The sequence below is a fragment of the Pteropus alecto genome, unplaced genomic scaffold (genome assembly GCF_000325575.1).
Source record: "Pteropus alecto unplaced genomic scaffold, ASM32557v1 scaffold106, whole genome shotgun sequence".
In the NCBI taxonomy this organism is placed as follows: Eukaryota; Metazoa; Chordata; class Mammalia; order Chiroptera; family Pteropodidae; genus Pteropus; species Pteropus alecto.
Genome location: NW_006442103.1, coordinates 14044515 through 14059062, shown reverse-complemented (window position 1 = coordinate 14059062; position 14548 = coordinate 14044515). Strand labels below are relative to the sequence as shown.

The 14548-nt window shown below is 52.2% G+C and overlaps 1 protein-coding gene across 1 annotated transcript in view; it reads left to right on the top strand.

The window, feature by feature from the left end:
* Positions 1–6335: 6335 nt before the first annotated feature.
* Positions 6336–14548, top strand: part of NGF (nerve growth factor) — a gene marked incomplete at its 3' end in the record, with an annotated part of 49568 nt that continues 41355 nt past the window's right edge. The window contains exon 1 of the mRNA XM_006919817.2: positions 6336–6390. The remainder of the gene's footprint in view (positions 6391–14548) is intronic.

The following is a 14548-nucleotide window of genomic DNA, read 5'->3' as shown; positions in this document are numbered from 1 at the left end:
CTGACGCACTTCCGTCTTAATGAAAATAACATTTTGAAAGTAAAATTATACACTGTGCAGAATAAACAGTACAACAATAGCTGTGATTAATCTGTCAGAGATTGTATAATGCGATGCGAATGGGAAGAACTAAACTCCCGCTGGAGAGCAAAGTCATGTCCGCACACACGGGGACCTTTTAAAATTAGCATGTCAGTAAGCGGATCTCCATCCTGGGAAAAGGGCTCTGCTGCCTCCACAGTGAGGGAGGGAGGGCAGCACCCGGAGGAGCCGGAGGCCCGGAGAAGGTGACTGGTCTGCAGCCTTGCCTCCCCCTGTCCCCAAGTGTCCGGCAGCCCCCCTTTCCTTAACCTTGTGACAGCTACTTGAGCCTCCCTCAGGTCCAGCTACATAGCACTACAATCCATCTGACTCAGGCCATGACAGGGCACTCTGGGGGGCTAGCGTGTGTGTGGGAGGGGAGGCGGCGCGGTGGGGGAGGGGCACACCCAGGTCTGTGTTGAGCCCCCACTAACCAGGGCCCCTCCGACGCCCTGCAGTCAGGCATCATTTTAACTGACAAGTGAAGGGACTGGAATCGGGAGGTCAGGTCTTTCCGATTCAAAAGCTTGGGGGTTTTTTTGCTTCTCTCAGGCAAAGACATAAGCTAAGAAAAAAAAAATACTGTGGTTATGCATGTTTTACTTACATTCACAGAAAGGCAAATAAAGAATTGAAGAACATGTATGTAAACACGCAGCTAAGCAATCTTTAAGAATGGGGCACCTACTGTATGCAGTCATGGCGTTAGGTGCTGGGGATGCCATGGCCCCTGTCTCCCCAGGGAGAAGATGGCTGGGGAGAGGGAGGAGGTCAACCAAGCAGCCGGGCCTTTATAATCAAGTGCGGGTGCTGTGGAGGCCCCTTCAGAGGGGATGATGGGGCCACAGAGGACCTTGACCCAGACCTGGGCAGTCAGGCTGCCTCCAGAGGTCACATGCACTGAGGCCCCAGGGATGAGGTGGGGTCAGCTTAACGAAGGGGACACAGAACAGGAAGAGGAAAGCACGCATGCGAAGGCCCTGAGACAAGAGTGAGCGGAACCCATGGTTGTCCGTATAATCTGTGAATGAGTGAGAACGGATTTCAAGACCCCGCAGACCCTGCGTTTCCCCAGACAGCTCCTTCACGCACTGCGACAGTCAGTTCTTCCACGTTTGCGTTGCTGTCGCCCACTGAAATGCAGACACGCCTGAGAGAACCAGCGGCTCTCAGTCCGTTTCATCTGGGAACCCAGGCCATTTCCTGAGAGCGGGCTTTGAGACCCGAGGGTGCCCATAAGTCCCCCAGAGGGAGGCAGTTTTTGCCAGACTCGCAGTTTGGCAGAAGGCGAAGTCACGCCTGAACGAAGACTCCTTTCAAAAAAGTGGTACCTGCAGGGGTGATGTGTGCGTCACCTCTGCCACACCTGCACCCTCACGATCCGTACTTCTGCACTGAGAAGACACCTCCAGCACCTGAAGGGGGTCCCAGCAGCTCCCTGCTGGTCCCAAACTGCCGCTTACGTAATGGGGCTGCCCCCGGGGTTGAGTGGCGTGAAAGGACCAGAGCCAGAGTCACGGGGAAACCAACCCGGCCGGCATGGCACGCCTGAGTGGCACGCAGTCTTTTGGCTTCTATCATACGAACACGCAAAGACTTGAGAGACCCAGGCCTGGGTTCTGTAGGAATTTTTTCAGCACTAGTCTGTGCGGTGCAGTAAGGAGGGCATGGCTTCGGAGGAACTCATCGCTCGCGTCAGCAATGCCCGTTTCCAGATGTCTCATCCTCCTTCCCAAGCCGAGCTCACTGAAATCACAATTTCCTTTTTTCTGGGCCTGGCCTATGATGTACATTAGATAAAGATTTCTTAAATGGGTGAAGCGACTTGCCCGAGTTTAAGTTGCATGTGGCTAGAGGCTGTTTTTCTCATTTGGGGAATTTCCAACACCTAGAACAGGACTGGCACACGGCAGGTGCTCAGAAGTTAATCATTTCATACAATGAATGATATAACTGTAAGTATAGTTATTACGCCTCAAAGAGGACAGATCTCCTAAGCTCACACCACCTTAAAGGACATAGATGGGGTGGGTGAGCTAAATCTTCCTAGCTCCAAGCAGGCAGCTTTTCTGGGCTGCGGTGCCCCCGCTGGAACACAGTTGAACTGCCCTGGGCCCAGGCAGATACCTGACCTGCTCTAGCGATGAGCTCCGTAGGCCACTGCAGGCTGAGGTCAGACCATGGACTTGGGATGGAACCCCTGAGGGTGGGAGGTGGGCTGGCAGCACCATCCTTGCTGGTGCCTGTGTGGATGGTCTAAAACAAGGACTTTGCAGATAGGGACACTCCAAATGTTAGTGACTGAAGGAGCAGGCTCGTGAGATCAGAGTTGAAGCTGGCAGTGGAATCAGTACAGCCGGAGAGATCTCCTGGAAGACGGGGATTGGAGAAGAACATCGAGCCGCCGAGAAATCAGAGAGGTAGATGGCAAAGCAGGGGAGCACAGCCACGGAAACCCGAAAGGAAAGTGTCCCATGCAGGAGGTCCTAGGGGAAGATGCTGAGGACCGGCAAAGTTCGCTGAACTAGGCTGAAAGGAGGAGGAGCCACGATGTTTACACAGCCAGAGCTTCGCCTTCACCGGTGAGGTTCAAATCTCTACCCAGCCATTCAACTTACACTGAGCAAGAGACTTACCTCTTAGGGGCTTTAGCTTCCTTACTTATAAAAGAATGGTACCTATTTATAGGGCCCTTAAAATACCTTGCCCAGAACCCAAAACAAGGGAAGCGGTCAATAAATGCTGCTATTATTATGTTGGCGGTGGTGTTGTTATCGCAACTGCTGACCTTTAAGAAGAAAATATCAGTTCGGTGGGGGGAAGGGACAGGGAAGGGAAGAAGATGGGAACTGGACCGCAGGAAGTTAAGAGGGAGAAACCGAAGCTATCGGAGAGAGAGGGAGAGACGGGAGCAGGCGTAGGCAGAGATGTCCCCCCAAAGGAAAAGGGGGGCCCCCAATTGCCAGCCCAGTCAGTGTTCTCTGCATTCTGGCCTGTATTTACCAGCCAGCCCCTTGGGCCAGAGCTGAGGGGTCCTTCTCTCGGCCTCTTACAGAGAGTGTGGGAGAAAGCAGACTTGCCTAGAAGCTCAGAAGCCTGAGCTCTGGCTGACCCTGGCCATTTGCACTTGGCTGAGCCCCTGTCCTTCCTGAGCCCTTGCGTCCTCCTCCATAATTGCGGTGGCCGGTGATCATCTTGGTGATTCTGTAAGCGTGTCATCGTACTAAGCATTATATAAAACGTTGCCTCTTCTGAAGTTTTTCTCCACTCTAATTAGAAGGAAGGAGGGGGGAAAAAATCTTTGAGCTGAAGCTATCACTTCTTCCAGCAATTGGGACAATATTTCTGTTTCACACGTATTGCCAGCAGATCTGCACTGGCAGATAGCGCCTGAGCCTCCTGGAGTTTTAAATAGCATGTGCACTTTGCCTTGGCCTTCTGGAGCAACGCAAGAGAGAGAGGCAGGAGCTTTGTGCTAGGCTGAGTGTTGCTGTTGACAAAGCACTCAATGGCTGCGGGCTTCTGAATCCTCAGAAATAACAACAATTACTGCGCACACCACACTCTGTCCTCCAAGGCAGCAAATACATCAGCTGCTGGTTATTTTGATATCCTGGATAAAAAGCTCTTTTGAGAAAATCTAGTGCAGAAAAACATTCTTATCCTCTACTTGTCTGCACCAATCCTTGTGCCTGCTGCCCTCTCAGCTGTTTTTCATTCCTATAAATGTAGCTGGTCCAGACCTTCAGGTCCTTCCTTCAAAGATCCAGGAGGACATTTCCATTTGGGTCCCCCACAAAAGTGGAAGAGGCAAGAGGAGAGATACCTGGCTATGGTCTCTGTACCAAGGCCAGTCTGATCTGGAACCCACAGGAAACCAATCCAGTGTGGATGGGTTATCTGACGGCCATGAATGGCTCTGATCATTGTTGGAGTCAACAAGTATTTACTGAGCACCTACTGTATGCCTGGCCCTGTGCTAGGATCTGAGGAAACTGTGATAAATTTGGCCGAGGCCTAACGATCCAGTCCCCAGTAGAACATAAGCTCTCTGAGAATAGGTACCTCAGCCATCCCTCAGTGCCTGGCACATAGTAGGCTCTCACAATTAATCTTGGAGATATTTGTTTGTTTGTTGCTTACATGGTTTTATTTATTCAAGGTCCTTAAAGTTCAAGGACAGAAACAGCTAGTCAGGGATGAAAAGGAGCTCTTATTAAACCAACGTGTGACATCAGAATATGATCATGAATCGGGTAGGAGGCATCTAGGCTTATATTCTGCCTACATCATTTTTATATTTCCCTCTTACACACCACATGAAAACAAAAACAAAAACAAAAAAATCGTAAGTGCCCCAAATCCTTTTGTCCTTCTGGGAGACGCCACAAGGACACATGCAGAGGCTCTGCATTCAACAACCAAATTTCCAGTTATTCTAAAAATTCAACTTCATCCCTAAATTCTCGGGCAGCTATTACATAAAACTTAGGGCTGGTGCTTTCAAACAAGTTCATACACGACGTGATCGATTAATGAATTTGCCCTATTGTCTGGAATTAAACAAATTGACAATGATAAATTTCCTAATGGATCTGATGCTACTTCTGCAGAAAGGGTCATTTATGGTGTCCCCCCGTCACTAGCATTCACCTCCAAAGTCTGTGCCTCCACCAGTCTGCACTGGACAACTCAGAAAGGGGTGAGCCTTTGCTGGGAAAAAACAAGCCTGTGCCAAAGCTAAAGCTGACTTCCAATTCGGAAAATTTCTTCCCACTCATCTTTCTGAGAACATGCATAAATTGGGTGAACTTAGGTGTGGGGCAAAGGTGAAAATAGAAAGAAGTGGAGCCCGCAGACCAATCTGTGTCAAAGGAACTGAAAGAGTCTAGGAAGGGCCTCCAGTGGGGGATAAAGGGCCACCCTGGCACTTAACAACAGGAACCCCTGTTTGCTTGAATTATGCCGGCATGGCTTCCCCAACAAAGAAACTTGGTGCCTCTCCCTCTCCTGGTCTTTCCTCATATCCCTTCCTCCCTGTGGCAACAGGCACAGGGTGGGGGCTCAGCATATGGTGTGCTCAGGAAAAAAATATACACATGTGACTGATTTCAACCCCAGAGAAAGTAGGGTGTGAATTTTGAAAGACCTATGAACCACCCCCAAAAACATTATTACAATTCACGATGCACATTTGTTGAAGAATCTGACTTAAGGGATATTTCAGACTCACTAGTGTGGAGCTGGAGTGGGAAAAGGCAGGCTGCGGTCGGGGCCAGCCTACCTGTCAGGTTCTGAGTCCATGGAACCCAAGAAATGTTGGAAGGCCAGCCAGGAGCTCCCTCCTGGCTTAAAGTCTGCACGGTGGAGTTAAGAGGAATTTGAGCAGGCCGGAGAGTGGCTTAGAAGGCCAGCTGGGTGGGTCAGTTTAGAGTCACAGCCCCCTTGCAAAGCTGATGGAAGTTGGGGACCCTCTATCCAGAAAAACGCACACGCTGCACGCAGATGTACAAATTGGCCTACAATTTCAGTGGGTTCAGGGAGCCCCCAGGAAACTTCCTCAACTGAAGTTAAGGCCCTGAGACTAGGTCCTGATGCCTAACTCCTCGGTCCCTTGACCCCAAGCTGGACTCGCCAATGCTCAGGGGCCTTCTAGCTGGTTCTGGGTGTCAGAGCCGCCGCCCGCCCTCGTGTCGGAGGAGCGCCGGGGCCTGCATCTTCTGGAGTTCCCTTGGGTGCTCGCTTTTCCCGGGGTGATGCCAGGCGTCCCAGGCAAAAAGCTCCCTTAGCTTTTCTCGCTAGACTGTGAGGAGCTGCCAAGCCTAAGGTACGGAAGGTTAATGCCAGGCAGACCCCCAGGTGCTGGGGGCAAGCATGGGCTGGGGAAGGGCCAGAAGGTGCTGGAGCTACTGCCACCCACCCACCTGCAGACTGATGGCCCATTGGTGGCCCAGGGCCAGCACCCCCCGCCTGGTGCCCCAGAAAATCCCCGCCTGTGCTCGGCGCGCGCAGCCCCTCCGACCCCCGTGGTTCTTTTTGACCTCTGTCTGGGGCTTTGACCCTTTCCCTGCCTGGGTCGAGCCAGCCCTCCTGGGAGAGATTGATCCCTAGCTCCTCGAAGCCCCCAGCGCCCTGCGCCCGCGCCCAGCATGAGCAGGTGCGGGGCTGCGGAGCGATGTAGCGCCGGACGGATTTGGAGTGAGGAGGAGTCCGGGAGGAGGGGCTAAGAATTTCAGAAGCTGTGGTAAAGCCTCTCCGAGCTCCTGCGCGCCAGAGAGCGCCGGGAGCCGGAGGGGAGCGCAGCGCTGGGTGAGTCCGGAGCCCGGAGCCGAGCCCCGAGAGGGGCGCAGGGCAGACAGGGGCGCGGGCCGGCGGGGCTGAGCTCTCGGGAGGGAGTGCATGGATCCCGGCCTGGTCAGATCTCGCGGCCCTCCCGAGGCTCCCGCGGGCTGAGCCGCGGCGGGGAGAGATGTGTCCCGAGAGGGTGCAGGAGCGCAGGAGCCTCGGCGGGCGGGCGAGTCCGGGGAAGCCGCGCGCGCTCCGGTCGTCCAGTTCCCGGTCTTCCGACGGCCCGAAGTCTGGGAGGCCACCCTGGCGCCTGCAGCAGCCGCACGCGGTGCCAGGGACAACTAACTCGAGGGACAGCGCGCGATGGAGGGAGAGAGAACGCGCGCAGAGAGAGGGATGCGCCGGCGGCGACCGCGCAGGGGCCGGCGGTTTTGCGCCGCGCAGGGCGAAGGCGCCGCGCGCGGGGCTGGGCCGTGCGCCGAGTGCGGGAAGTGCTGCGCTGCCCCCAGGTGAGGGGACCAGCGGGGCAGGGCGCGCTGGACCTGGTGCTGGGATCGGGGCAAGGGTCTTCGATAGCCTTCTCGTTGCTGGAGGGCTGGGAGTCCGGAGTGAGGACTCCTCCGGCTTGATGGAGGAAGCCCGCGCGCCAAGGGACCTCCACGGAGCCCGCGCCGGACCGAAGTCGCCAAGGCTCAGCCGGCTACTTGGGTCACACGCCTCACCTCCAGCTGTCTGCTGCCAGGTGTGGGAGAAGCTGGCATGAAGGGGTGGCGCGGGCAGCGCCCTGGATCCAGGCAGCAAAGACAGGACCCAAGGGTCAGGGAGCGACATCTATGAGCCAACATAAACAAGAGGCTTAGCTCTGTTTGATTACATTTATTCTTTCCAAAAAAAAACCAAAAAAACAAAAAGCTCTGAAATCCTCATGGAAGGTGTTTTCTGCTTGAACTTTCTCTTCTCTAGTGACTCGAGAGATTAAAAAAGCCTGCTTGCTAGGCTGGTTTTTCCAAGTTGTTCCAGGTTGGAAGTTGTAACAGTTTGAAGGATAATTTATGGGTGTTTCATGCATTAAACTGTATTACAGCAAAGCCTTTTGGGTGCTGTGGGTATTAAGGAAAACTTGGTGCACGTTCCCAGCTGGAAACCAAAATAGTGCTCTCCTGGGTGTCTCTGCCCTGGCTGTCATCTGAAGCCAGAGGAAATCCTGGAGAAAAGGCACTTGATTAATTGTCCTGGCTCCATCCTCTGGGCGTACCCACTGCCAATGCCAGCCCCTCCTCCCCCACGTGCTCCGCCAGCTGCGATCTGCAAATTCAGAAAAGGTGGTGGAGAGCCTACCAGTAACTTCCCTCCAGGGTGTCTTCAAACTCTTGAAGCTGTCAATTGAGTCTGCAGGAGGGAAATCTTTCCTACCCAATGTCTGAAACTTCCTCCCTCTGCAGAGCCACAGAGGAGAATCTAGAAAGTCTGTATTAGGTCTGCATGGGTCTCTAAGTCAGTCAGCTGGGGCGACCCAAATGTCGCTCCACGGTGGGCAGAGAGTCACAGGGAACTGGGGGCTAAGGGGAGGAGGTGAGTGAGTGGTCTGGGGGCTGAGACTGGCCCTGACTCACAGAAGGAATGACTTGTTCCTCATGCTTGGGTCTCTGGAGGGCGACAGGGCTGACAGCACATGTTGCTTACACTCTCCCCCAGCCTTTCCTCAGCATTTGAGTGCAGGTGGAAAACAGGCAGCCTTGAAGAGGAAAATGTTAGGAGGCACCACGAATGGGAAACCAGGGTCTCTGGGGCATGGGGACATGGGCATTGGAAGAACCGTGGGAGTACCTCAGAGGATTGTATAACCTGCTGCGAGGGCCACGCCCCCCCGGCCAAGTCCTACCCCTAAAGCAGCCCCGGGCCCACTAGAGAATTAGGACATTGGGTCCACTCAGGGCAGTTGTCCTAGTGTTGGTGACTCTTTCTGTACCCTTAGCCTTTTCCCAAGGAGCGAGGTTCTCACCTCCTCCCATGGCCCACCCCACACCTCTCATCCGGAGAACCAGAGGGAGAAGGGGGTGAAGCTTCACACTTCGCTTCTCTTGCATGGAGAAATCTGCCTTGGGGAGGAAGGGGGCCCAGCTGCCGACATCAGCAGGGAGAGGAGGGCAGGGCAGGGCAGGGCTGCAGCCCGAGGGAAGCTTCTCATCATTACTGAGATTAAACTGATGAGAAAATCCGCACAACTTCGCTTTTCAAAGCTGCTGAGAACTCCTGCAGTGGCTTCGTGGAGTAGCGCCCTACTGCTGTGGCGGCAGCTGCGCTGGAGCCACAGAGAAACTAGGAAGGACACAGAGCTACTGTTCTTTCCTGCTGTGCATTGATAAGGGCCAGGCTCGGACCCCCAAGCAGACATCAGTGCCACACTAGAGACCAGTGGCCCAGCCGTTTATCTTCTCCCAGGAAGACCCTGTAGGGACTTAGGGGTCCAGAGCAGGCAAGTCTTGGAGACCTGGCTGGCGGCAAACAGTCTCTCTGCTCTCAGGAGGCAATGGCAGGCTTGCTGAGGATTCACTTAAAGTCTCTGGACATCTCTGAGCAAATGACCCATGTTCCCAGAGGGCTTCTCTTTCTTTGACTGGCACCTCTGATCTTGCAAATCATTGGTTAAACCGTCAGCTCTCAGGCTTAGCCCGTCCTGAGAAATGAACTCTGTGCTGGACCAGTGTTACGGAATAGCATACGGTGGCATCAGGCAAATACATGGAGATGGAAGACCCTTCCCAGACACCTTGCCTCCTAACAGTGGGAAAACAGTTAGCATCCTAACTCTAAGTAGCAGTGAAACCAAGGCAGAAATGTAGCCGGTGAAACCGAGGCTTTGGGGGTCCCTGGCCTTCCAGTGGAATGTGCACAGGGATTGTCACTATTTGATCCAAGGAGAACAGCCCTTCAACTACAGACTTTGGCTAAGGCCAGAATACTGACAGCGTTCAGAGTTTCTCATGCTTGATGACGTTTTCATTATTCTGTGGGTTACTTTTCATCCTTTTGAGTAGTCTCTATAACTGTTGGCCTCAGACTGTGACACGGTAGGAATCAGATTGAAACATTAAGATGATCTCTTGTATTTTGGGTAAATGTCCTGTGGTAGTTTCCTGACTTCTGAGACAGGAGGGAAAGGAGCTTCGTGACCTTGAGGAAATCACTAAACTTCTCAGCTACATTGTCCCAATCTACAGGACAAGTGCATCGAATTAATAGTGTTTCTCAGTGGGGCTGTGGCAGTTAGGGACAATTCTTGGTTAAGTATGACCTATTACATAATACAGGAAGTTTCCCTACCTCGCCTGCTAAATGCCAGAAGTCATGATGACAACCCAAAATCACCCCCCCAACACCATATATGGCTAAATACTTATTATAAGGATAATACTTCTCCTAGCTGAGAAATCCCTTGGAAGTTTCCAGTAAGGCCCTTTCTTCCAGACCCCAATGTCAGGCATCTATTTAATCACTGAGTTGGGCCTTCGGAAGTCCAGCCCTGGGCTTAATCCTCAAAGAACCAGCATTTCAAGCTCCAGGAAGCCATTGGCTGGAACGTCAGTGCTATGTTCCCACCAGGATCATCCTTTGCCTTTTGTCAATGGAGTGTGACTAGAAATGACCCACATGAAAAAAAAAAAAACAAAAAAACAGAAAGAGCTGGGGGAAGGGACAGGTGGTATTAGAGCACGGCGGCCTCTTTCTGTGCCATATGTCATTAAAAACACAGACAGGCTGCCCGCCCTGGGAATCCACAACGCTGGGGGAGAGCCTTCCCTCCCATACTAAGTGGATCACACTCTGGGACCAGGAGGTCCCTTCCCTGAATGAGAGAACAAGGAAGCAGAACCTTTCCCTGCACTCACAGCACTTGATACAACATGGGCACGTGTTGGTATCAAATTAACATAACTGTGAGAATAAATGAGAATCGATGATGGGACGTTTGATTAAAAAAGATCAGCTGGCAGTACCACCGTGGAGGGTAGGTGCTTGTGGCACTGGGTTGATTCTCAAGGAGAACAGCTCACGCTATCCTTACCTTTGCTCCAAGCTCTTACAGGGGGACGAAAAATAGAACCTTTTGGGTATTCATAGTGCAAAGGGCCAAAATGAATATCTTTGTCGGATCTTATAGACAAGCCTACTTGCTATTCATCGCCAAGCAGTCGGAGAGAAAACTCCTGAGCTGGTATAGCGGGAAAGTTGGGGCTGGTCTGATAACGCCATCCGTCAGGGGCGACTAGCAGTTGCTGTTTGAATTGCCTGCGTTCGGCCCACCTCGTTCACTGTGGAAATCTTTTCATTAGTAGTCGTATTAGTCAGAGTCGGACAGTCAGGGTTTCCCTGAAAAGTCACCACCAGGCCAAGCAGATGGACATGTTTCGGCACCACCCGCAGTGGCCTCTGCAGGTGGACAGCCCTGCAGATGGGAGGATCTGGTCGGAAGGCGCGAGGGCCGAGCGTCCTCGGAAGCCACGCCACGTGGAGGGCCGGTGTGATCCACGAGGGCTGGCACTTTCCCAGGCACCGCAGAGTATTTGCCGTTTGGGACAGATGGGCTGGTTCTCTTGTTTCCTCTGGCTCTTCCATCAGTGGCCGGGGTCGGCGGTATATAGCAGCTGTCTGCTTGCTGCACGCTGTTCCGGAGTGAGCCCAGGGGGGACCACCTGGTAGGAGCCAGGAAAGCTCAGCGCAGGTTGCGGGTGCAGGGCGATTCTGTCTCAGCCCCTCATCGCTAGGGTCTGAGGTGTGGTTACAATGACTAGCATGTCTCAGTTGCCCCGTCTGATGAAATGCCATCATCCCATGTTTGGACCTGAGTAGACTGGCTCAGAGGTCAGCACACGGGGATACCACCTCATCTTTGTCAGTGACCTTGCGTTGAAGACCCACAGTGTGTGGGAAATGGCAAGGGACGCAGGCCCCCTCTGGACTGTGACTTTGAAGGGAGAGCAGCCAGCTGGACTAGGTAAGCAGAGAGGAGAGAGATGAGTCCCAGGAGAGCAGAGATGCAGGAAGGCATCTCCCGTACCTGGTTCCCCCTCTGTAAAGCTGTAACAGCAGAACCTCCACTGTCGGGCTGCCGCCTATGGCAAGATGGGGTAGGCGGAGCACCCGCACAGGCCGGCACCCAGTGGGCACACCAGGCCCTGTCCCTCATGATCTCCCACGGCGGGTCGGATCTCAGGGGGTCCTTTCTTCACGCTTTCCCCGTCAGGTCAGACAGCACCATCTCTGCACTTTTTATGGCTGTATTTTGACCTTCGGTAATTAACATTCTCACTTTGATAGAATTTTAACCCAAACTCTTCATCTTCTGAATTTTCTTGGCCCCATAATATCCGGGTAAAAGGAGACTCGTGGATTTTCGCCTGTAATTTTCTTTCAGAGGCAAACTTCTTTTTGGGCTTTTATTTCAGAAATGTTATGCAATGCTCTCTAAATAAAGCGTTTCTTGAGAATGCCATTTGTACTGGCAGCTTTCTGAGTGTTTGGGTTCCTTCCCCCATGTAACAAACCTCCTCCAACAACGACTGGTGTCTTTAGGATTTTTTGTATCTTATCAAGTTTACAAGGGAAGGAACAAGTTGGCTGCAAATTTTCTATGGTAGCAGGGCACTCCGGGGGTCAAGGGCTGAGCTGCTGTTGCTGAATTGCATATAACCTATGGCTAATGTGGGGACAGTCCCCGCTGGGGCGGTAGGTCTACTGGCTCCCGGGGGACCGGGCACTGCGGGGGAATCGTTATAAATATAAAGCATGACACAACCCAAGGAGTTTGCTCAGGAGCCAAAATTAAAATGGCGTCAGAGGCTCGTCAGATGATGCCAATGAAGGAAGGTCCTAAGCTGGAGGCGTTTGTGGTAACCCGCAGGAGGTGTGCCCCGTCGAAAGGGGACAGGCCATCTGTTGCTTTGCAGAGTTGTAGGGTCAGTGAGGGCAGACCTTCCAACTTTTCAAGAAAAGTCAAAACCTCGAGTTCGAACGTACAGTTCCTTCACTTTCAGCACATTCGTGCAGACCAAACGAAGCCTGTCAGCAGGCTTTTTTACCTCCTCGTCTAGATTCACACGCTTGGAGCGAATGGGAGCAGCATCAGAAAGGGAGGAAGCCGAGGAAGTGCTAGAGCTCTGAGGAGGGAGAGGTGGCAAAGACGCGAGGCCCTCCGCGGGGGCTTCCTGGAGGAGGGGGCGTCCTGCAGGCCGGTAGATTTTACAGAAGCAGCCCTGGCACAAAATCGGAAGTAGCTTCAGACCGAAGTTCCGCCTCTTACTGGTTCTATGACTAATTCCTTAATCCCTCTAAGCCTCAGTTTCCTCACATGTAAAAGGGACTCACAGTGCCACAGGGCAGCTGTGAGGGAGAGTGGAGAAAATGCTGGAAAGCCCTGACTTAGCCTGGAATGTAGCAGCGCCTGGTAAGCCTGGGCTCTGTGCCTAACACTGGGGTGGGTGGGGGTTTAGCCAGCCCAGAGGGCTTAAGAATCAAGGGGCAGAGGCTTGAGGAAGGTCCCTCACTGGACTTTAGAGAGCTTTTCAAGGAATCGGTCTCAATTGCTTTCTTCTGCCCCAGGAGAAGCTGTGGGTTACTTTTCTCCTCTCCCGCCCTCATCCAGCTTCTCCCCAAGGCCTGTGTCTCTGTGCCCACTTGTGAGGATCTCACCCTTTTAAAACCTGACTGGGCCACAGCAGAAAAACACAACTCTTCTCAGTCTGAAGGAAAAGGACCCGGGGAGGCTGTATAGACACGCACGGCAAATATTCAAGGAATTCTTAGGAATTAAAAGAAGAAAATTTGTAAATCTGGATTTTTGCATGAGGCCATCACAGGAACATGTTTTCTCAATTAGTACGCACATTGCTTGGAGTCAAGTCACCGAGCCCGCGGCTGGTCAGGGCTGACTCGCGCCCGAGCCACCTGATCTGGAGTTCACTTTCCATGACCTAAATCTGATTCAGCCAACCCTGTCACTGCCCCTAGCTGTCGAAACAAAATCCTACCCCAAATCCCAAACCAGGGTGGAGACATACACACACCCCTGAAACAGCGATCTGACTCCAGATCCTGGGTGTACTCCCCCAAAACTGAGAGACAGTTCTCGCTGGTGGATTGATTGGTTCCCAACAACCCTTCGTGACTTTCTTTTCCTTTGGCATCTACCATTAGATGGTGACTGTGCATCGCCCTGTCACAACAGACGAGACCTTTAAGTTCTGAAAACGGAGAAAATCATTTCTTTTGCAATAGCGTGCATCAACTGCTTAAAATATTACTAGTCGGTGCCTGAGATCAGCGACTATGTTTTCTGGATGGTTTCCTGGACTGACTCTTGTCCAAATAAACGGCTTTGTCAGATATTTGTAATTTCTGAAATATTTGATTAATGATGGCCCCTCACCAGAGGGATGGTCCAGAGTGCACAATTAGCAGCATGCCTCGGAAGCAAAGATGCTGCCGGCATCCAACAGGATCAAGCAGGAAGCTGAAAACATTTCTAACCAACTACCACAGACTAGAGGGAAATGTTTTTCAAAGTAAGGATTGAGACCCCTTACGGAGATGCATAATCAATTTACTGGTACAACTCTCTCACACTCTCTCTCTCTCTCTCTCTCTCTCTCTCTCTCTCTCTCTCTTTCTCTCTCTCTCATGAAAGAAAGCAGAGTAAAAAATTTTTAAAAAAATAATGTCTATTGCACATAGGAAGGGAAAGTATTCATGAAACTTCTGTTTTAGTTGTATGTATGTTTACACATATACATGTGCAAACTGGATCGTGATGGAAAATGTATTTTTTTTTGACTGTGAGTCATGGATAAAAAAGCTTAAAAGCTACTAGTATAGACAACGACATGGTTTAGAAAAGGACATAGCTCTGAAGCCAGACAAATGTGAGATTAAATGCCAGCTCCATGATTCCTAGTTGTATGACCTTGGGTAACTGAAGTTCTCTAAGCATCAGTGTCCTCATCTGTAAGGTCAAACTGACCACCCGCTCCAAGGGCTGTTGTGCAGATTAAGTGACAAAGATGTACAACGTGCCTGGCACTGTGCCTGCCACCGAGGAGGCCTTCGGTAAGTGAGAGCTGCTGTCGTCACCTGTCCTCCCCTCCTCCTCCTGCCCTCCTCGACCTCATCGGAACTGTGACTT